The sequence below is a fragment of the Chiloscyllium punctatum genome, chromosome 7, assembly GCF_047496795.1.
Source record: "Chiloscyllium punctatum isolate Juve2018m chromosome 7, sChiPun1.3, whole genome shotgun sequence".
NCBI classification, from domain to species: Eukaryota; Metazoa; Chordata; class Chondrichthyes; order Orectolobiformes; family Hemiscylliidae; genus Chiloscyllium; species Chiloscyllium punctatum.
Genome location: NC_092745.1, coordinates 25,406,210 through 25,428,552, shown reverse-complemented (window position 1 = coordinate 25,428,552; position 22,343 = coordinate 25,406,210). Strand labels below are relative to the sequence as shown.

General features: G+C 44.1%; 1 long non-coding RNA gene across 4 annotated transcripts in view; it reads right to left on the bottom strand.

Annotated features, from left to right (window-relative positions):
- LOC140479545 (uncharacterized) overlaps positions 1 to 22,343 on the bottom strand; it is a 46,946-nt gene that overhangs the window by 10,663 nt on the left and 13,940 nt on the right. The window contains exon 5 of one of the 4 annotated variants that reach the window (XR_011961069.1): positions 8,712 to 8,826. The exons of the other annotated variants lie outside the window; for them this stretch is intronic. This is a non-coding gene — a long non-coding RNA (uncharacterized lncRNA). The remainder of the gene's footprint in view (positions 1 to 8,711; positions 8,827 to 22,343) is intronic. 4 annotated transcript variants of the gene reach the window in all.

Here is a 22,343-nt window from a genome sequence, read left to right as displayed (position 1 = left end):
CACAAATCACTAACAGATCAGGCCTGGCCTTATTGAATGATGGATGGACTTGAGGGGCTGAAACTTCACCTTCTGCTTCTTTCTCACATGACACAGGACTAAGAGCTTTGTTGAAAATTCATTCACTGGATGTAGGTGCCACTGGCTATGGGCAGCATTTATTACCCAGAGGGCAGGTAAGAGTCAACCACATTGCTGTGGGTCAGGGGTCACATGTAGACTAGATCAGGTAAGGATGGCAGCTTCCTTCCCTAAAGGACATCAGTGACCGAGTTGGATGTTTCCTGACAATCGAGAATAATTTCATCAATAGACTCATAATTCTAGATGATTATTGAATTCAAACTGCTGAAACTGACTGACCATGTGGCTGGCAGTGAACCCAACACAAGTGAATGGAAACATTGCTCAGAGTCTGGTTCTGGAACATTCAATACAACCAGGAAATGGAAAGTGAATACTTAGCTGAAAACAAGGCCACTGCTCTGTTAGAGACAAAATCAATCAATGTTCAGTCACTGAACATTATTGACTCACAGAATATGCGAACCTGCAGAATCACAGTAAAAGGGAAAAATAAACAACATTCTTGGCAAAGCCAGAATGAACCAACTGCTTGTATAAAAACAGCTCAGAACAAAGGGGCTGAATCCTCCACAAACTGACAAATCAGATTTGTAGATAGAGATTGGAAATCTTTAGAAAAAACCCTTCCCTGCTGATGGTGTGTGCTAGAAACCATTCTCAGTGTGAACTGCCACTTATTTCCCCTCACAAAAGGAGGTGTGTTGCTCACTTACAGACTGACTTACAGACAAAGGAAACCTGATCTGGGACTCGCAGGTTAATTAAGCTATTAGTGACAGTCCATTGCACACAACAAGAGCTTAGACCACAACAGATTCTAGTGAAACCAACAGTGCAATGAAAATGGCGAATTAGTCTTTATAATCATGCAACCTCTCTCAATTAAAATAATCCCAGTCAACTTCTCAACGTTTTAAAACTATTAATATCAATGAATATATATTTATTTCCATTCCTAATTTCCTCCAAAAAATGTATCTGATTATTCTCTTCAAAATATATTTTAAATGGTGTATTCCAAATCACAATTCATTTCCAATTATTCTTAGAGCAAAACAATTGCAAACTAAAATAGTTTTCACGTCAATAATGACACTGGAAACTTTGTTATGTAGTTCAACCATATTTCCAAATATTGTTTTGGTTCATTATTGCAGTGAAGCTAAAATTAAAGTCTATTTATTTTCTCTGATATCCTTCTATTACTTTATTCCCTAATAAGAATGCCCATGGTGTAATGGGTGACAAACATTAAATAAAATTGAATTTTCATTGCAAGAACTTGTACAAATAATCACATATTATTCAGTTCATTCATTGTCGTTGATTATCTGTTATTTTCATTGCATGATCACGTTAAATTCACTTAAATAATCAAAGTAGAATTTTCACCTCTACAGTGAATGTCAAATTATTAATATTTCAAGTAAAACCAAATTTACATTTTGCTCTGTTTTATTCCAGGAATGACAGGATGTGTTACATTATTATGGGAAACAGGAACAAGTGAAGGTGGTGGCTCTCAGACGTGAGGCCTTAAAGCCAAAGGGCCAGGTGGTAGTTACAGTGGGGGGAGGTACCTAGTGCCCCGCTCTCCTCAGAAGGTAGTGAGGATGGTGACACTGACTGGAACGGGTTAGATGGTGAAGCATCCACGTATGGACAGAGGGACGGCAATGGGTGGGATGACCCACCGCCCTATAAGGTCCAGAAGGCCCTGTCTATGGCACCACTGGGCATCAAAGCTCAACTTAACAGACAGTAGGGAGCAACAAAGGGAACTGACAGAAACCAAACCTGAACCGTTCACCCGCTGAATAACAGATGTTGGTGAATGAACACCCAGCCTGATAGAGAAATGGTAATAATGGGCCTTATTGGGACAATATGGATGAATTAGTAGAGTACACAGTCTCACTGAAGATGATGTACGGACCCTCCCTCGGCCCAAGATGCCCTGAAGTGTACAGCAGAAACTGTACCTGCAATGAGAGGGTGAGGGTGTGAGCCGGTTCCCCCTAGAGTACAGCTGATCCATGGCGCCAGGCATTTACAGATATTACAGGGACACACTGGGGAGGGGACAGGCTGAATGGGCTAAAATAAACTTGGTGACTCAGGGAACCAAGGGTAATATCGAGGATCATACAGAGAGGAAGCCTGAGGTGTGTAAGGACCACGGGGGATTACCAAACCCCAACCTGTGATGATGAAATCGGTTTGATGCATTTAAAAGATGACATGGGACCCGATTTAACTGTAATTATAAACATGGGACTCTCAGTGAGAGATAATTCTAACCACATTCTGAATTGGGCCATGAGAGCTGAGGCAAACACAGAAACACAGGGGAATAGCTGCAGTACAGGGAGGGTAATCAGACCCACAATGTTACAAGGGAAGCAGGAAAGGGCACATAGACAAGGAATGTAGGCAGAGAGAGGGAGATTGTTCATATTGTGAGTGGCCTGTGTTCATGTAGGTATATGCATAGCCCATGAATATTCATTGATGTCCTGTTAAGGGGCCAAACTTGCATGATTCTAACACCAGAGCATCTTTGTCAGTTACCGGTAAGGATTTACCCCTCACCCCCTCAATTACTGAAATGAGAGCAGTCGGAGAGGGAACCTAGGAAGCTGGATGAAGCAAACCTGTCCCGATGTAGACCGGGAGTATGACAAAATATATTCAGATATGGAGGTGTGACACTCAAGAAGGGACCATTCTGGGAGTTGCTCCTGTTTATTCTAAAATGGCAACTATTGACATCAACACCCGAATTTAAACATGGGGATGCTCCGGGCAGGATTTGGACAGAAAGAAAAGGAAAGGCAACCTCTCCGGAGTAGCTACATTGCAGGGAGAATGGGACAGTCAGAGAATCTGGTGGGTTATAGCGCGGACCCACTCAGCGGTGTGCGTAACTCAAACAGGAAAGTGGGTTGTTATCTATCGACTCTGGAGAGATCGAGGGCCCTCTCACTCCCCACACAAACGGGATCTCATCAAAGCTGGGGCTGAAGAGGCAGTAATTGTGACAGTGATAGATTGACAGAAGCTGGAAATAGTCTGGGTCATTACCTGTGGACATTGAATTGCAGGAGAGAGTGGTGTTTACTGACCGAGGAGAACAGGCCTCCAGGATACTATTACCTCAGGGGTCCCGCAATATTCCAGTATATCCCACTGATGTGTGTTTGATGGATTTCGTCACACTGATCTTACCAACACCTCATCACCTCAAGCAGTGAGAAAGAACATATCCAGATATTAGACAGAGTATTGGGTCAGGTTAGACAGGCCAGGCTTAAAATTAACACACAGAGAGTGTAACTGGGAAGGTAGAGAGAGACGGAACTGGGACATCATATTGGGGAGATCAAATCAGGAAGGGAGAGGGAACAGACCCAGCGGGAACAAAAACTATGATTATAAAACTATCCACCTGCACACCGTAAAGGGATCAGGCAAACTTTAGGATTGTTTAATTATTGTGGGAATTTTGTGAGGAATTATCCAGAAATAGAGAACCATCAGGAGCCCTGGCAGAAGCGTGGACATTAACCAGGCGTGAGGGAGGCAAAATGCACACAGTCAGCATGCCTTTGGTATAGTTCATGACTGGGCTCAGTGAAGGTATATCACCCTGTCTGGGGCCACACTGAGCATGAAGAACAGGTCAGAGAGTTAGTGGAAACAGCTAACTTTCCCAGTGAAGCAGCAATAATGAAGATTAGAGCTCACAGGAAAGTAGAAACCTCACACCAACGGGGTAGTTGGTGAGCATGGGTGAGCATACTTACTGAAACAGTGCAGACATTTGAGGAGGATGCAGTGGCAGTAGCTACAGAAGTGAGAAAGGAAAGTTTAAAGACATTTCCAGAAACAGTCCCATAGCAGGAGAAACAGGAATGGGAAAAGGGTGGGGCAGTAATAGGACATAGGATGATCCAGCAGTGCCACTGTATAAGACAAACATTATTAAAAATATATCATGGGCTGGCCCATATTGAGCAGGATAAAATGCAATATGGGATGATCAACTACAAGGGTGTTCTGGAACAAGAAGGTTTTGTCGAAGGGGTGTAGTCTGTACACAGTGTGAGCCAGGGAAGAGAATCAGGATAAAATGGAGGCAGTCGCAGGGACCCAGGGGCCCAAGGGAACAATTACAGACGGATTTTACATACACCCCCATCCCAATCCCAGGGAAGGAATTCCTGCTGGGTCTTAATAAACAGGTTTACTCAGTGGGTGGAAGCATTCCCCTGCAGATTCTGACCAAGGGACACATGTTCCAGGAAACGAAGTTAAGCAGCTCTGTGGCCTGTTTGGTATTGAGCAGAAATCCCATCACACATACCACCCCCAGAGCTCAGGGACAGTAGAAGGAATGAAGCAGACACTGAAAGCTAGTCTGACTAAGGCCCTGACAGAGACAGGCAGGGATGGATTAGTGTACTCCCCACAATCCTAGTGAAACTGACGTCAACCCCAGCAAAGGGAACTGAGCAATCCCCCTTTGAATTAGTGACCGGATGGACTATGCAGCTGCCAGAGGGTATGGTAGTGGGAGGGCAGGAGATGTACAATGGCAAGGATAGGGGGAAACAATTTGTGAAAGAACTGACAAAGCAACTGCATGAGCTGAGAGGGGAAGTTGCAGACGGAGAGAAAATCAGAGACTGGGAAAGGAAGCTCATAAACATCTGAGCTGACATCTCGAACCCAGGAGATCGGGTCGGGGGGGAAATATGAGTGGAACGTATGAAAGAAACACATCCAAATGCTGGACTTCACAGAATTCCAGAGAGGGAACTCTTCCATCATCCATTAGTAAGGAGCTCTGAATAAACATTGGTCGTGCTGCTCAGCACAGAACTCAAGGCTCCTCTTTGATATTTCTCCCAGTAACAGTTGTGCAGGGGGACGTTGGTGGCTGGAGGTCTGTGACCAGTGCCTCTGTTCCACAAGGGTCAGAGCTGGGACATCTGTTGTTTGTAATACATATAAATGATTAGCCTGAAAATGTAAACGATTTAATTAGCAAGTTTGTAGATGGCACAAAGTGAAGAAGTTGTGAATCGTGAAGAATGTTGTCAAAGGAAACATCGAGGACGAGATCAGTTGGAAGATTATGCGGAGAAATTGCAGATAGATTTTAATTCAGACAAGTGTGACATGTTGCGTTTTGGGCAGCTCATTGTAAGAGCAATGTATACACTAAAAGGAAGTGCCCTGAGCAGCATTGATATACAGAGGTGCAAGTTCACAGCTCCCTGAATGTGATGAAGGAGGTGGATGGCAGGCTTGCCTTCTTCTGTCTGGGGAGTGAATATAAAACTATCATTAGGCCACCTTTGCAGTATTGTGTGCTGTGCTGAGCACCGCATTATAAGGAGGATGTGGAGGCTTTGGAGAGGGTGGAAATGGGTTTACCAGGATGTTGCCTGGATTGGGAGAGGTTGGAAAATCTTGGATTGTTGTCTTTGGAAAGTCAGTGGCTGTGGAGTGATCCGAGAGGCACAGACAGAGTGAATAATCTGAATCTTTTTCCAAGTGGAAATTACCAATTCCACTGGCCATAGATTTAAGGAGAGAGGGGGCAAGTTTAAAGGAAATGAAAACCGAAAGAACGGCAGATGGTGTAAACCAGAAAGAAAAACAGAGGTTTCTGAAAAAGCTCAGCAGTTCTTGCAGCATCTGTGAAGAGAAATTGGTTAACATTTCTGAGGAAGGGGGACCGGACCCGAAACATTAACTGATTTTTCTTCACAGATGCTGCATGACCTGCTGAGCATTTTCAACAACATCTGTGCAAGTTAAAAGGGAGTTGTGTCAGTCAAGTTTCTTATGCAGGAGGTGGTCAGTGACTAGAATGTACTTGCCTGAGAGATGGTAAAAGCAGAAACAATCACAATGTTTAAGAGGCATTTGGACAGACAGATAAGCGGACCTGGGTTGGCAGGGATATGGATCATATACAGGCAGATGGAATCAGTTTGGAATGGCATCATGATCCACACAGACATGGTGGGCCGATTATTCCGGTGCTGTACTGTTCTGTTTTCCAGAGGGGAGAATGTGTGGAGCGAGAGATAATATTTTGGGTATAATATGTCTCTTCTTTAGAACACACAGTAAGTTGATGCATTTTGAGAGAAGCAATGTAGAAAGGGAATATATATTTGAATGGCACAGACAGAGAGAGCAGAACAGCAGGAATGCGGGACAATGTGTACAAATCCTTAAAGGAGAGAGAACATAAAGTGTTTTGAGTAAACGTATAGGATGCTGGGCCTCATTAAATGAGGGAATGATAACATACTCATGGAAAAGATGCTGACCATTGACAAAGTTCTAGTTAGGTCACAGTCAATCATTGCATCCAGTTGTGGTCAACAGATTCCTGGTCAGGATGAGGAAGTTAAAATACCACAGAGGGGCCAGTTCCATACTTTGCTTCTCTTTCAGGATGCATTGGCGACTCAAGAGTTAAACATTCTCCTGCCAAAGGTCTTGCTGTGGTATTGTAAGAGTACAAGGCCTGCACTCTCCCAATACAGACTGAACACCTCAGTAGGGGTGAGGCAGACTGTATCTTCGAAACAGAATCTCTTGGAGCCACACATGTGGATTCCACCATAACCCCAGATAGAACAATTTGCCCTTTCCAGACAAGGCTGAGAGCCCTGGGCACAACCCAGTTAAACTGCCTCCTGCTCCCATTGTCTTACCTCCCCTCCATATGAGCATAGGTAAGTGAATCCCCCATTTACTGAAAGAAGAACCCTTCTGCCTTAATCTCTTCCTGTCAACACATAATCATGAACAATATGATAATCAGTTTCTGTAATCCATCACACATTATCACAGGACATTGGCATTCATCAAGCTTTGTAAATTCATAATTACCAGCTTTAAACTATGTAATTGCAATCACCCATGTGACTGATTTGCCTTTGTCTAATTCTTATTAAATATACTGTCTCTGTGGGTAAGGCAGAGATTCGTGAAGATGTGTCTGTACAAGTAGACACTCAGCCACTTTAAGAGATGCTTTGAAACTCTTGCCAGCTGTCCAATAATAAAGCTACTGCTGTTGTACAGAAAACTTGTGTCGTCTGGATTTGTGGAACAAAACATACATTAACAAGGAAGGATATGAGTGATCTTCAGAATGTGGAGTACAAACTTACTGGAGTGGTTCACCGATGAAGAAAATACAGTCACTGGGTTGATTTGAAGAGATTGCTACTTTCTTTGAAATAAACAAATTAAATATATTTTTGATAAAGCTGTATAAGATTATAACAGACCTAGATATAGCAGACAAAAATATCTGTATTCGATAGGTGATAGTACAAGAATTAAGACCAGATGTGAGGTTTTGAGCCAGTGGGAGATGAGTAAGTATCTCTGCTGACTGTATTGGCTGGAAATGTGCAGAACATGCTGCCTATAATGGTGGTGCAAGCAGAGAAGATCAATGATTGATAAAAACAATTAGATCAGTTCTGAGGGAAATAACTTGCAGAGTTTGGGGTACGTAGGGGGAATGAGAATATTGGATTCTGCTACAGAGAGCCAGCTTGGATTTGATGGGCCTCTTTCTGTGCTATAATGCATTTTATTTGGACTTGCTTAACTTGCTCTGGTCACCGATTAAGTTATCATTAAGGTAAATCTGCTCAGTGTTCCTACTCAGACCAATACAGTCTGTCTCTCCACAGCAGGAGATAATGGTTACTGCTTTATACTGGGTTCTTTGGGGGGTGGGGTGGAGGGGGGTGCGGGCTAATGGTGTGTGTAACAGTCTGCTAGCATTTATCTGAAATGGTAAAACACCAGTGCAGCCACACTAGGGATCGACTCTGGAAATGTGGGGAATGTCAGAAGGGAATTCTTTACCCATTCCCACCTGGAAACTGGCCAAACCAGTCAGACTGGAGAGCTGTTCACCTGCTCTGTGTGTGTGTGGGGGTGGAAGGGATTCACTCAGGCATCCATCCTGCTGAGAAACCAGTAAATTTACTGATAGCTACAGTTGAAGGAATTTTTTCTGTTTTTCACACCAACTAATGAACAATGGTTTTGGCAGCTCAAAGTTGTGCACATAGAGATCTTAGCTTTGGAAATGTTCACAACATTGTTGAACATGCACAGATTCACACTGGGTACAGATTTTTATTTTCCTTTATTCATTCACAGGATGAGGGTGTCGCTGGCCCGGCAGCATTTACTGCCCATCCCTAATTGTCCAGAGGGCAGGTAAGAGTCAACCACATTACTGTGGGTCTGAGGTCACAATGTAGGCCAGACCAGGTAAGGATGGCAGCTTCCTTCCTGAAAGGGCATTACTGAACCAAATGGGTTTTTCTGACAATCGATTAATGGTCATCATTAGACTCTAAATTCACAAGTTTGTTTTTATTGAATTCAAATCCCCCCCCCATCTGCTGCAGCAGGCTTTGAACCCAGGTCTCCAGAACACTATCTGGGGTTTTAGATTAACTGTCTCACGACAATACCACTAGACCAATACTTCCCCACATTGCTGTCCATCTGCACAGAGTGAACAGGGATTGTCTGGTTCATCAGAACTGGGTAATCACACATACGTTTGTTCAATGATTGCAGGAGTTGGAGGTTGATTGACTATTGAAATCCATCTCCGAACCATGTATTCTGGGGTTTGTTTCTGATGATGATTGGAAGCACCATCAGTCTTGTTATCTTTTGGGGATAAAAACAGTTTCAATTAGCTTTCTGTTAAATGCATGGCAATCAATTCTATCTCACAACTCTCAGGCAGATTAGTTTCTTTTGAAGGGTTCTCCATCTCCATAACCTCCTCCATCCTCACCTCCATCAATACAATAATCTCACAGAGTCTCTTTGTGACTATGAATGAGACAATCTGATCAGCTGCTTCTTTCCCTACTCCTGTGTCAAGTTGGATCTTAAACTCCCCTTACTGCAGTTGTGATCCTGCATCATTGTACAGTGTTGCTCTTATTTCATGTCTTGGCCTATCAGTGTTCATGATACTGCATGTAGCCTCTTACATATACGGCTTACAGTGCAAGAGTTTAGCTCTTTCCTTCCACCAACAGCAGTAGAATTGTACTCCAACAAAACTTACAGAATCACGGCCCAGCATATTCCCCAATTTACCTCTTACCATCTAACCAGAGTATCAATCCTTATTCAACTGAGAGAATTCAGGAAGGCATGTCAGTAACAGCAGCACGAATACCTAAAATTGAGGTGTTAACCTGATGAAGTTCCCAAAGAGGACTACTTGTGTGCCTAACAGCATAGCAGCAAGTGATAGACAGAGTGAAGTAATCCGGGAAACAACAGAACAGATCTAAGATCTGCAGTCCAACTAAATCCAGTTGTGAATGAAGTCAGAGCACAGCTGGAATTCTGAGGACAGTTCTCTTCAAGATATTAACCAACAAGAATGTCAGACTGGATTAATTATCATAAACCTCAAGTCCTTTTGATATTCATATATTTACAATCAGTGTTCAATTCACCAAATGTAGCTGAAGGTAAATATAATCTTCAAGTGATTGTAACAGTGGAGACATCTTAAGCCTGTTGTGTTTAGATAGTAATATTTTTAAAGAGATTTTAAAAAGTAAGGTGACTTGAGTAGAATGGAAGAAGTTGATTGGTGGGTATCTGATAAATTAACTTCAAATTAAAACAACATTATGATTAGTTAACAAATAAACACATGGGAGGGAATCCCAGCCCCATGGAGTGCACATCCAGTTCCATGTGGGAAAACCAGGACACTTCTTGTGTGAGCGACAACCATAAGAACATGGAGGTGACATGGGAAATGTCAGGAACACTCGTTTGACTGCGGTTAAAGTACTGCACACATTTCTGATCCCCTTCTTCCAGGGTTAATGTGATCACACCAGAGAGGGTACACAGAAGGTTGATCAGAATATTTCTACAATTGGAAAATTTCTGCTCTGAGGAAAGGTTGGATAGGCTGGGGATGATTTCGAGGAGGATGAGCTGAGATTTAATTGAAGTGATAAAATGCTGAGGAATCCAGATCGAGTGGATAGGAAGGAGCTATTCATTAACTGAGAGGTCAGAAACTGGAGGATTTAGATTGAAACTAATTCCCAGAAAGAATGGGAGGGGAGAATTCATTTCACTCAGAGATGGTGGGGAGCAGGAACTTATTGATGGGGTGGCAGAGGCAGTAACCAGCATCACATTAGAATAAAAGGACATGGATGTAACTGAGATGCTGGAACATGCAGGGCTGCAGACTAAAGTCGGCAGAATGGGATCATTGTGATTTATTTAACATTTCTCCAGAATATTAAACTCAAGTCCAATTTGAGAATTTATGAACTTCAGCCGACCTGAATTCCAAATGTCAGAATAAATTTATCAGAAAGTTACAGCACAGATCGAGGCCACTTGGCCTATCCTGCATGTGTTGGCTGTAATAGAATGACCCAGGCTTTACAGCGTTCTGTACTCACCAATGAGAGCAACAATTTCAGACTGAGTCCTCTGTTTTGTCAATGTATTTCTTTGACAGCTGCTCACCTTGCTTCCTTGTTTCTTTCCCAGCCTTAGCTCCATTCCCCATGGCCTTGAGGGACGACCATTTCTGCTATTTAATCTCTCCTGCCTTTCCCCGTGTGACAGACTGTCTTTTTGTCCTAGTCTCACCCCCACCTTCCTCACAACTCAGTACATTTCTGATGGCTCCCAGATCTCTGTGACTTCACAGCACCCCCTGGGTCAGTGGCACGAGTTTTGAAATCTCTTCCTCATGAGATAATCGGAAATCTTCCTGGCTGCAGTTTCCCCCAGATTTTATTTTGAAAAAAAAAGAGGATTTGCGTCAGAGTCAAGTATTTGTGAGCCTCCATTCACAATCCTGAGCACTTAGACATAATATGGGACCCTCCCACAGATGTGCAGGTTTGATGGATTGGCCGTGCTAATATGGCCTGTAGTGTGTAGGTTAGATGGGTTGGGTTAGCCATGGTAAATGTGGGGTTATGGAGGTAGGGTGGGACAGCAGGTCATTGCAGACTCTATGGACCGAATAGTCTCTTTGTGCGCCTAAGGGATTCTGTAATTCTAACTACTTGTGATCGTTGTCACATTTTCCTAAGTCCAGGTTCATTCAACTCAGGTGCATATGCTGCCTTTTGTGTTTCTGTGGGAGCTTACTCAATCCTTTCCTTCTGTGTAAATATAAATACTCCAACCGAAACCCACAAAAGGTCGGGAACTGTTTCTGCTACTAGCATCACTCACAACAGGAAAATAAAGGTTCAGTCACAAATCTGACAGAAACACAGTGGTTATAATCACCAGGAAAGGTTTAACAGCTTAAAACTCTTAAGAAAAAGAGGAGGCTGAGAGACAACCTGGTACAAGTAGGAAGCTTTGTGTCTGTGTTTTCAGAGATTTGAAGTTGAAATCATTGGGTTGAAGAATGTTTCATTGCCCCGGGTCATCAAAGGTGCTATCTAAATGTGCATCTTTCTTTCTGCCTATCTGTCTGAGTCAACAATCAGATGGATATGTCATTGTCTGAGTGTTTTCCCAAATCCCTGATTGTGGGGGGAGGCAGATTCAATCTCAGGTGCCAGCTGCCTCTAGTCCACCCACATGGGCATGTTGAAGAGCATGACAGGAGAATGGATTGAAACCGAGAGTTCAATGCCAGAATGAAATAGGAAGAAGGAAATAAATGGGATTTTTGGATCCCACAGAATACAGACTCCAGGATTAGTCCTTGTGGGCATTCCCGCAGTAACACGAGACAGCATTCCATGATGAGAGTTAAATCCGGGTGGCAGTGGAGGGTGCCACTGAACATGAGCAGGTTTAGTTCAAACACAGGAGGTTTGTTCAGTCAGTAACAGTGTGTTAGACATGGACGTGAAGTGAGCATTGAGGGGAAATGTTACCACAAGCTGCAGATGGATAACTTTCATTGGAACAGGAGGAGGCCATTCAGCCCCTCAACCCTACTCTGCCATTCAATAGATCATGGCTGATTTGTGGCCGACGTTGCAATGTTCAAGACTCTCCAAACTCATCAATAAACTCCTCTGCAACAGATAAGATCAATATTCAAAAACGAAACATCTGCAAATGCTAGGAAATCAGGAACAAAAACAGAAATTGCTGGAAAAAAAAAAAATCAGCAGATCTGGTAGCATCTGTGGAAAGTGAACCTTTGGGACCAGTGACCGGTCAGGTGACATCCTGCAGCTGACCATTCTGCCTTTTCTGTAACACTCTCTGGAACAGGTTCTGATGTGAGGGGAATGAGACTGTCAATAACAACTTAGAAAATAGGAAGATGTGCTCAATCAGAATAAAACCCATTTTGGTCTTTCACTTTTAATTCAACTGCAAAAATTATTCATTATCATTTCAGAAATAAGATAATAGGCCAGAAATCAACTCTTCATGTCATTGGGTCTGAGAAACTTAATTCTGACCTGGTCCAGCCGACATGTAAATCCAGACCCTGAATAACGTGGTTGACTCTGAACCATCTCCTGGGCAGTTAGAATGGATAACAAATGCTGCCCCAGCAAGTGATGCCATGATCCCACGAACAAACAAAACAAATCCAATCGCTGTGGTTACTTGTGAACTCGCTGGTGTTATTGGAAGAGGACGAATGGGATGGTTTATGGGGTAAAGGGAGAAGAATGGCATTTGGTGAGGTGATCCTTTGGAGAGCTGATGAGCCAATCAGCCTCCTTTTGCACAGTAACAATTCAGTGAATATTTCATTCTGAGCCCTCTAAGGAAATATCAGGGCAGGGTTTGTAAAGAGGTCAGATTGAATGAGTGTCTCGGTGAACACAAGTGAGACACAGGTACACAGAGGTTTTGGGATGGATTAAATTATATTTTATACATTTGCATAGTCATCAACATTACAGCAGTTAAAACTGGGAGTGTAACTAGAGCAGCAAATAAATCTTAAACATTGATGCAGCTAAAGGGGATGCTGGGTAAAGATAAAGGTAAAGAACTTCGAACACAGATGGAAAGCTGGAAGATTAGATCCACTCCCAAGATCCAGTGATTAAACAAAAGGAGACTACAATAGGATGAGGCAGGAGTTGGCTAATGTAGACTGGAAACAAAGACTTTATGGTGGGAAAGTTGACGGACAGTGCGAGAATATCAAAGCAATCTGTTGAAGTGCTCAGCAAAAGTATATATCAGGGAAAAGGAAGGATTGTAAGAAAAGGAATAATCTGCCGTGGGTGGCTCAGGAAATAAGGGAGTCTATCAAACTGAAATAGAATGCATACAGATTGGCAAAGACCAAGGAGAAACTCGGAGATTAGAAAAACTTTAAAGATCAACAGAAAGCTAGATGGGATTGGGGGAGAAAAGTGAAGAGTAGCTATCCCCAGGGCCAGAATAGCTGTTTACACTGCTAGAGGGGAACCTATTGTGTGGGGAACATATGGCCTCTAATTGTTGAAGCACGTAACTGTTACCATAGAGATAATCCTGATCAAGTTAAAAATCACAGCACACTCCAAAAGCTTGGACTTCCAAATAATCTTGTTGTACTATAACCTGGTGATGTGTGGTTTTTAAACTTTGTCCACCCCACCCCAACCCCGGCTCCTCCACATCAGAATCCTGATAGACAGCCCCACTGAAACTGAAGTGCCTGTCAGATACTTGAGGGAGCCACGGGGGTGTGGGGGAGGGGTGTGTGTGGTTTAACCAAAAGTGCTGAACTGAACTAGACTTTCTAACTGCCATTGCCATCGAGATAATACTGAGAGACAGTCTCTATTCAAAGTCCCAAACCACAAAGGTATAAGAATGGGAGCGGCACATCAGACAGGCGGGGAATTACCTGATGCTTCCGAGAGGTGTTCTGCATGTACACTATCCAGGTAACTGCCATGTTTCATCAATAAAGACTCAAAGAAGACCTCTCAGAGTTCTGTGCCCAGTTATTCCTATCCAGCAGGGTTCAGGAATATGAGTACACAGCAGTCAGTCTTCACAGTGGAGGATATGAAGAACATGCCAGTAATTGATAAGGAGACTGAGGAAGGTGAGGACCTAGATAATAACCATTATCACAAAAGTGTTAGAGCTGGGCAAGTTAATGGAGCGAAAGGTAGACAAGTCTCATTGCCCTGATGGAATACATCCCAGGATACTAACAGAGTTAGTGGGAAAAATAGCAAATGCACTTAGAGTTGTAGAATCCTACAGCAGAGACAGGTCCTTTGGCCCAAACTGGCCCATGCCGACCAGAAGGTCCATCCACGCTAACCCCATTTCCCTGCACTTGGCCCATTTGCTTCTGACCCTTTCCTATCCATGTATTTGTCCAAATGTCTTTTCCCTGTTGTGAGTGTTCCTGCCTGAACCACTTCCACTGGCAGCTCATTCCATATACATACCACCCTCTGTGTAAAACAGTTGCTCCTCAGCTTCCCTTTTATTCTTTCTCCTCTAACCTTAAACTGATCCAATCAAGCCGTTCAATCCTCGAGTTCCTGGGAAAAAGACTGAGTGCATTCACCTTATCCATGCCTCTCATGGTCTTATACACTTCTAGAAAAGAACCCCCTCAGTTTCCTCTGCTCTAAACATAAAATCCTCACTTGTCCAACCTCTCCCTATAACTCAGACCCCTGAGCCCTGGCAACATCCTTGTAAATTGTTCTGCACTTTTTACAGTTTAATAACTGAAACCTACATTACATTCATCATATTTCCAGTATTTCCCCACAGCGCTGGAACCGACGTGACAATGCCAATGGATTACAATCCATGATCGAGAATGAACTGCTTTACAACAATCGTTTTCATAGTGTTTCCCATGGTGCAGGTATCCTTGTGTCTTTCTGGTTGTATGGTTAATTAAAGACTTGTCCTTCTACAAAGCAAAGTTGTGGCTTAATTGTTCCTGGGAAATGTGCCATGATTTTCCAGACTTTCAAAAACAAATGAAATCTTTCTCCACATTCACCATGCTGACATGGACTTGGCTGTGTCTCAGTACTTTTCCAGTCACACTGAGATTTGAAATATTCGCCCACGGACAGAATACACACCTTTCCTTCCAGATGAAAAGGCCAATGATATTCAGATCGGCACGGATCAAGGAACCATCAGATCTGAACATGAAGTTCAATTTGTATTTCTCATCCACAAATCCACCCTTTCAGTACCATACAACAGAGCACACAAGTTACCACTGTTAATACAGGATGGAAAGTCATAAGACAATTGTAGTATTAAACTGTAGTTTCCTTGTTCCCCCAAAGCTTTAAACCTCAGTCTCACAATTTCTCTCTTCTGTGAACTGAAATCCAAACCAATCCCCCCACTCCTTTCCTCCACACCCAGTTGTCACACACACTCTCTTCGAATTCAGTTTCCTAGCTCCTGATGAGAACCATCCTGCATACACTGCTTCCTGCACACTCTGGCCAAGACCCATCTGACTAAAATGAGCCAAATTAGAATTCTAATTGCAGGCACATCCTTGCCCCTTTCCATAACAACCCTGAATCTTCACAAAACAGTTCTTATAACTTTCTGCAAATCGCTGCACCACTGATAGTCTGATCAAATGTCAGGGTAGCAAGAAAGGGGCCATTCCCCTGGGTCCTGCTCCCAGAGGGATGAAGCTGCTAATGATAGATTAATCCCTCACACCCACAGCCTCCTTCCCAGGCACTGATCTATACTGCGCATACTCCCACAGTTGCCAGCACTGCGCCCGTGCATTGATCTCCCCTCCTACAGCACGTGCTCCCGATCATACAGGAGTCCGGGTGATTGACAGCAGCTGCTGCCCAATATATCAGAATCCATACAGTATGGAAACAGGCCCTTCGGCCAAACAAGTCCTTACTGACCCTCCAAACAGTAACTTACACAGACCCATTCCCCCTAATTAATGTAACTAATACTATGGGCAATTTAGAATGGCCAATTCACCTGCCCTGCACATCTTTGGATTGTGGGAGGAAACTGGAGCACCCGGAGGAAACCCGCTCAGACACGGGGAGAATGTGCAAACTCCACACAAACAGTCGCCCATGGCCGGAATCGAACCCGGGTACCTGGTGCTGTGAGGCAGCAGTGCTAACCACTGAGCTGTCTCTATCGACGGGAGGGGGCGGGGCTGGAGGACTGGGATAACAGGATTGTTAATAATGAATGAATGTGGTGAACACTGGGGCATGGACAGGTCAGTGAGGGACAGGAGCAGTGCAGCAGCAGGAGGGGATCCTGGACAAACTGAGCAATGGGAGAGTCTGACAGGAGAGAAACTACAGGAAGGTTCTGTTTGGAGGCTCAGGCAGGGACAGCTGGGAGACAGTATGGCCTGGTGGCTTGAGCAGGTTTACTAATCAGTCTCTTCAAAGATGCTGTTTCTCAACTCTGAGCCTGATCCTCCTCGTCCAGAGGTAAGGACACTTACACTATTTCCTGGTGGGCAAGGGATACAGGGACTGCCTTTCAAAAGGAACTCACCTGTGTTGGTGACATTAACAAGACTCAATACAGACTCACTGACAAAGTGCTGGTGTACTTGAACTTCATCCAGAATATTAACACCTATAACTGGACAACGCAGACCCCAATGTACAGAGTTAAATCCTGGATACTAATAACAGCTTTGTGCATGGGAAATCATATCTCATGAATTTGACTCAGTTTTTTTGAAGAAGTAACAAAGAGGATTACTGAGGTCAGAGCATGGACATGATCTACATGGACTTCAGTAACGTGTTTGACAAGGTTCCTCATGGAAGACTGGTCAGCAAGGTTAGATCGCATGGAGTACAAAACTGGCCCGAAGGTAGAAGGCAGAGGGTGCTTTTCAGGCTGGAGGCCTGTGACCAGTGGAGTCTCACAAGGATCGGTGCTGGATCCACTACTTTTCGTCATTTATATCCATGATTTGGATGTGAACATAAGAGGTATTGTAAGTAAGTTTGCAGATGACACCAAAATTGGAGGTGTAGTAGACAGTGAAAAAGATTACCCCAGGGTACAAGAGGATCTGGATCAGATGGGTGAATGGGCTGAGGAGTTCAGTTTAGAAAAATGCGAGCTGCTGCATTTTGGAAAAGCAAACTTTAGCAGGACTTATACAGTTAATAGTAAGTTCCTGGGGAGTGCTGCTAAACAAAGAGTCCTTGGAGTGCAGGTTCATAGTTACTTGACAGTAGAGTAGCAAGTAGATAGGATAGTGAAGGCCACAGTTGGTCTGCCTGTCTTTACTGGTCAGAGCATTGAGTACAGAGGTTGGGAGGTCATATTGCAGCTGTACAGGACATTGCAAAAGTTGCCAAATCAATATTCCATAGAATTCTGTTCTCCTTCCTATCAGATGGATGTTCTTAAACTTTAAAAGAGATCAGAAAAGAATTATAGCATGTTGCCAGGGTTGGATAGGCTGTTTTCCCTGCAGCGTCAGAGGCTGAATGGTGACCTGAAAGAGATTTCTAAAATCAGGCTGGGCATGGACAGGGTAAATAGACAAGATATTTGCTCTGCAGTGGGGGAGGTACAGAACTAGGGGACTGGGAGGGAGGGTAGGCAGATCGAGAGGGGTGGGACCGAAATGGATGGGGAAAGAGAGGGGGATAGAGAGGGGTGGCACAGAGACGGGTCAGGACAGAAAGTGGGATTAGAGAGGAGGGGAACTTGGGGGGGGGGGGAAAGGAGGGGAACGTGGGGGGGGGAGGAGGGGGGGAACGTGGGGGGGGGGGGGGGGGGGGAAAGAGGAGGGGGGGAACGTGTGGGGGGGGGGGGGGGGGGGGGGGGGGAGGAGAACAGGCCAACAGATGGGGGGTACAGACAGAGTGGGGGGAGACGGGGAGGCAGAGCAGACAGAGCGGGGGGAGACAGGGGGAAACGGAGAGGGAAGATGGAGAGTTATTATATAGATCTAAAACTCAACCCTGTTCCAGTTTTCTCCTCCTCACCTTAATTCCTTCTAAAGGGCTCAGAATAACTGCATAGATCTTGGAAAGTAGAGTTTCAGGGAGATCAGGTGCTGAACATTGAATGGAATGTGCTGATCAATAAATGTACTCTGGTTCGATTCCACTGTCTGTGTGGTGTTTCTCTGGGTGCTCTTAATTTTCTCTCACAAATCCAAAGACATGCAGGTTAGCTGGATGAGCTTTGGGTAATGGTAGGTTACAGAGTTAGGGTGGAATGCTGTTCCGATGGTTGGTATGGTCTCATGGGCCAAAAGGCCTGCTTCCACACTGTAGGGATTCTGTCACTGAGTATAGGGATTAGGAGGTCACGTTGGGGCTGAGTAGGGCATTGGGGAGGCCAGGTTTAGAATACTGTATTCAATTGTGGTCTCCTTGATTTCAGAAAGATGTTACCAGAATAGGACTCAACCTCTTAATGACAAGTTCCTGCGAAGTGTTGACAGACAAACAGACCGTGCAGTGCGGGTTGGTAGTTCTTTGAAAGTGTGGTTGAAGGTAGACAGGTCGGTGAAGGTGGTGTGCGGTATGCTCGCTGTTATTGGGCAGTGCATTGAGTATAGGAGTTGGGAGATCATGTTTAGGTTGCACAGCTTATTGGCTCGGCCACTTTTGGAATCCCCAGACTGCTTTCAATTCCAGTCTCCCTGCTATAGGAAAGATGTTGGGAAACTTGGAAGAGTTCTGAAAAGTTTTTCCAAGGTGTTGCCAGTATTGGAACATTTGAACAATAGGGAAAGGCTGAATAGGCTGAGGCTATTTCCCTGCAGCACTGGACACTTTAGGTGGCTTTATCGAACTTTATAAAATTATGAGGAGCAATGATAGGGTGACAAGTCATGGTTTCTTTTTTTCTCAGGGTAGGGGAGTCCAAACAAATGTGAATCTTTTTTCCAAGGTGGAAATGACAAATTCTAGAAGAGAGATGGCAAGTTTAAAGGATATGAAAACTGAACCAACTGAAGATGCTGTAAACCAGGAAGAGAAAGAGAAGTTTCTGGAAAAGCTCAGCAGGTCTAGCAGCATCTGTGAAAAGAAATTAGAGTTAACGTATCTGAGGAAGGGTGACCAGACCCGAAACTTGAACCGATTTTTCTTCACAGATGCTGCATGACCTGCTGAGCATTTCCAACAACATCTGTGTAAGTTTAAAGGGAGTTGTTTGGAGTATATACCTGAGAGGAACTTTATAAAGTGCGAGTGAGACCACATCTGGAGTAATGACAGAAGTTTTGGTCCCTTTATTTAAGGAAATACATCATTCCATCAGAGGCATTTCACAGACAATTGACTAGGATGAATCACCCAACTCCACCCTAGTCTCAGCTCATTTACTGAAATACTCGTCCATCCCTGTGTTATCTCCAGACTTCATTATCCAAACACACTCCTGGCCAGCCTCCCACATTCAACTTACATGCAATCTCAAGAGTGTCTAAAACCCTACTGCCCAAGTGCTCACTTGTACCAAAACTTGTTGATCTATCAAAGGCTCCTATTAACAAGCAACAATTTAAAATTCTCACCCTTGATGTAATTCCTGGCTGTGAACAGCCCGGTCTCCCTGCACCACACAACCTGTGAAACCCTGTCAACTCATTTTCTTTCAGACTCCCAACGATGAGTTTATTCATTGCTTCACTGGTCTGGCTGTTTCTACTGTTGCCAAGGCAACACGGTCTGGAATTCCCACCCTAACCCCCTCAGACCTGCTTTCCTCTTTTAAGGTATTCCTGAAAACCTGCTTATTTGGCAAATCTTTTGATCACCTGACTTAATATCCCCATCTTTGGCCTTATGTCAGAAGTTCTCAATAGTATTTCTGTGGAATTATAAACATGATTAAAAAAAATAAACTGTTGTTGATTTGCACACACATTGTCAACTCTTCACTGTCACTGAGTGAATAATCTATAACAGCTCTTACCCAAACACATTGTGGGAACACCTTCACCACACGAACTGCAGCTGTACAAGGAAGTCAAACATCACCTTCTCTATAGGCAATGGGGCTTTGGCACTGATCACTGGTATCGGTGGACGGAGAAACACACAGTTGATATTTCAGGGAGTGCAAAATGCATTATAGGGAGGGAAAATGGTGCAGAATTTGGGATTTTCAAATTTGTGTTTTACAATGTGCACTAAGTTCTGTAAAACCTCTCAGTCCATAACATGAAAATTTCCTCCCCTTCCTGGTCAATATGTCTTTCCTTTCCCCTACCCTTCACCTTCACACATTTCCAATGCCTTGGTCACAACAACACTGTGCTGCCAGTGAAGTTTATGACATGGTTGAGTATTGTCCCGCCCCTCATTCACTCCGATTGGTTGAAGGACCAACGAGCACCTCTAGCCCCGTTCCCCCACTCTTATTGGTCCTGCGCTGACATCAATAATTCGAGGCTCATTGTGGGCTGGAGCATGCTCAGTGCTTCCTGCTTTCGCTGTTCATCAGGTCTCAGAGAGAGAGAGAGAGAGAGAGAGAGAGGGCTCATCCCTGTTTCTCCTGATGTCAGACAATAACAACAACTACCTGCATTGTATGGAGCCTTTCACATTGACAAATCTCCTAAAATGCTTCACGAATGATGGAAACGTTGATTAAAGAGAACGATGTTTAGATACATCTTGAAGGCGACAGAGGGGTTTAGGGAAGATATTCCAAAGTTTGTGTCCTCGGCAGCTCCAATCGTGGAGTGATATAGGTTGGCAACAGCTTACAATGGAGACAGTTAGTGGCTAACCATAAGTTAACAACCTCATGTCATAGCCCCCTACCCCACACACCAGGCCTCGTTCTCACAGCCTGCCATTGCACACTACCGATGGTTAGCCACTAACAGTCTCCATTAACAGCTAAAGACCCTCCCCCAGCCAGATCGTTATCCACTCCTTTATCCAACAACTCTTCTCACTCTATCCCCACCTATCCTTCACTCCTTTTATCTTCCCCCCACACTAACTTCTGCACATAAACTGACCTTTTTTTCTCAGTAATATGTTCTGTGGAAGGGACACAGTCTGAAACTTTAACTCTGATTTCTCATCACAGATGCTGCCAGACCTGCTGAGCTTTTCCAGAACCTCCTGGTTGTTGTTTCTGATTTACATCTTCTGCAGTTCTTTTGGTTCCAATTTACCGGGAGTTTGTAATTCAGGTCCCACAGCCTCTGTCCCAGTCTCTGCTGTCTCCCCCTCCCCCACCCAGTGACACTGCACCTGCACAGCTCATCGACAGGTGTTGTCTTGCTGGCCACACCCCTCATTCAATCCCATTAGCTGCAGGACCACACAGATTCTCCTCCCATTGGTCTGGAGCTGCCGTCAATCAGCCGGGCCCCATTGTGATGGGAGTGGAGGGCTAATCCCTCTCTCTGCCCTGTGATGAGCTTCATCATTCACAGTGAATGGGGCAGTATCACAGAGCACAGGGACTGGGGGCTATTCAGCCCATTGGGGCTGTACTCTCTCCCTCTGGAGATGCTGCAAATCTGTCCCAAGTCCCCTCCCATGTGCCCATAGCCCCCCAAATCTTTCCTTAAAAAGTAAAATTCTAAGTCTGTTTCAGAATACCTGCTGAATCTGTGTCGTTCAGACTGTTCCAGATGCTCAGAACTTACTGAATAAAATAGTGTTCACATTTTCACCTTGTATTATTTGCCAATTACTTGAAAGTAGTTACTAAAAATTGTGACAGTGTGAACAATTCCTCTCTCTCTCTGCAAATTCAAGACCTTGGAACTAAATCTGCACCAGATCGAAATCACTGCTTCACCTTCTCAGTTCCAAGGATAATTATCTGTGCTTCAGCTAGCTCTCCACAAAAGAAAGGAATGCATCTTAATTTATTAAGATCAAAGAAACAGACCTTCGGTCCAATTCGTCCGTGCCAACAAGGAATCCTAAACTAATGGATTCCCATTTACCAGCTATTGGCCTGTATCCATCAAAACCCTTCCTATTCATGTCCCCAATTAGAAGCCTTTTAATTGTTGTGATTTTTTCAGCCTCCACTACTTCATCTGGTAGCCCCTCCCATACACACACTACACTCAGCTTGAAAACGTTGCCACTTAGATCCCTTTTAAATCTTTGCCGTCTCAACTTAAACGCATGTGCTCTAGTTTTGGACCCACCTAATCTGAGGAAATAGGACCCCGGCTGCTCACCTTATTCACACCCTTCGTGATTTTATAAATCTCCATGAAGTCACCTCTC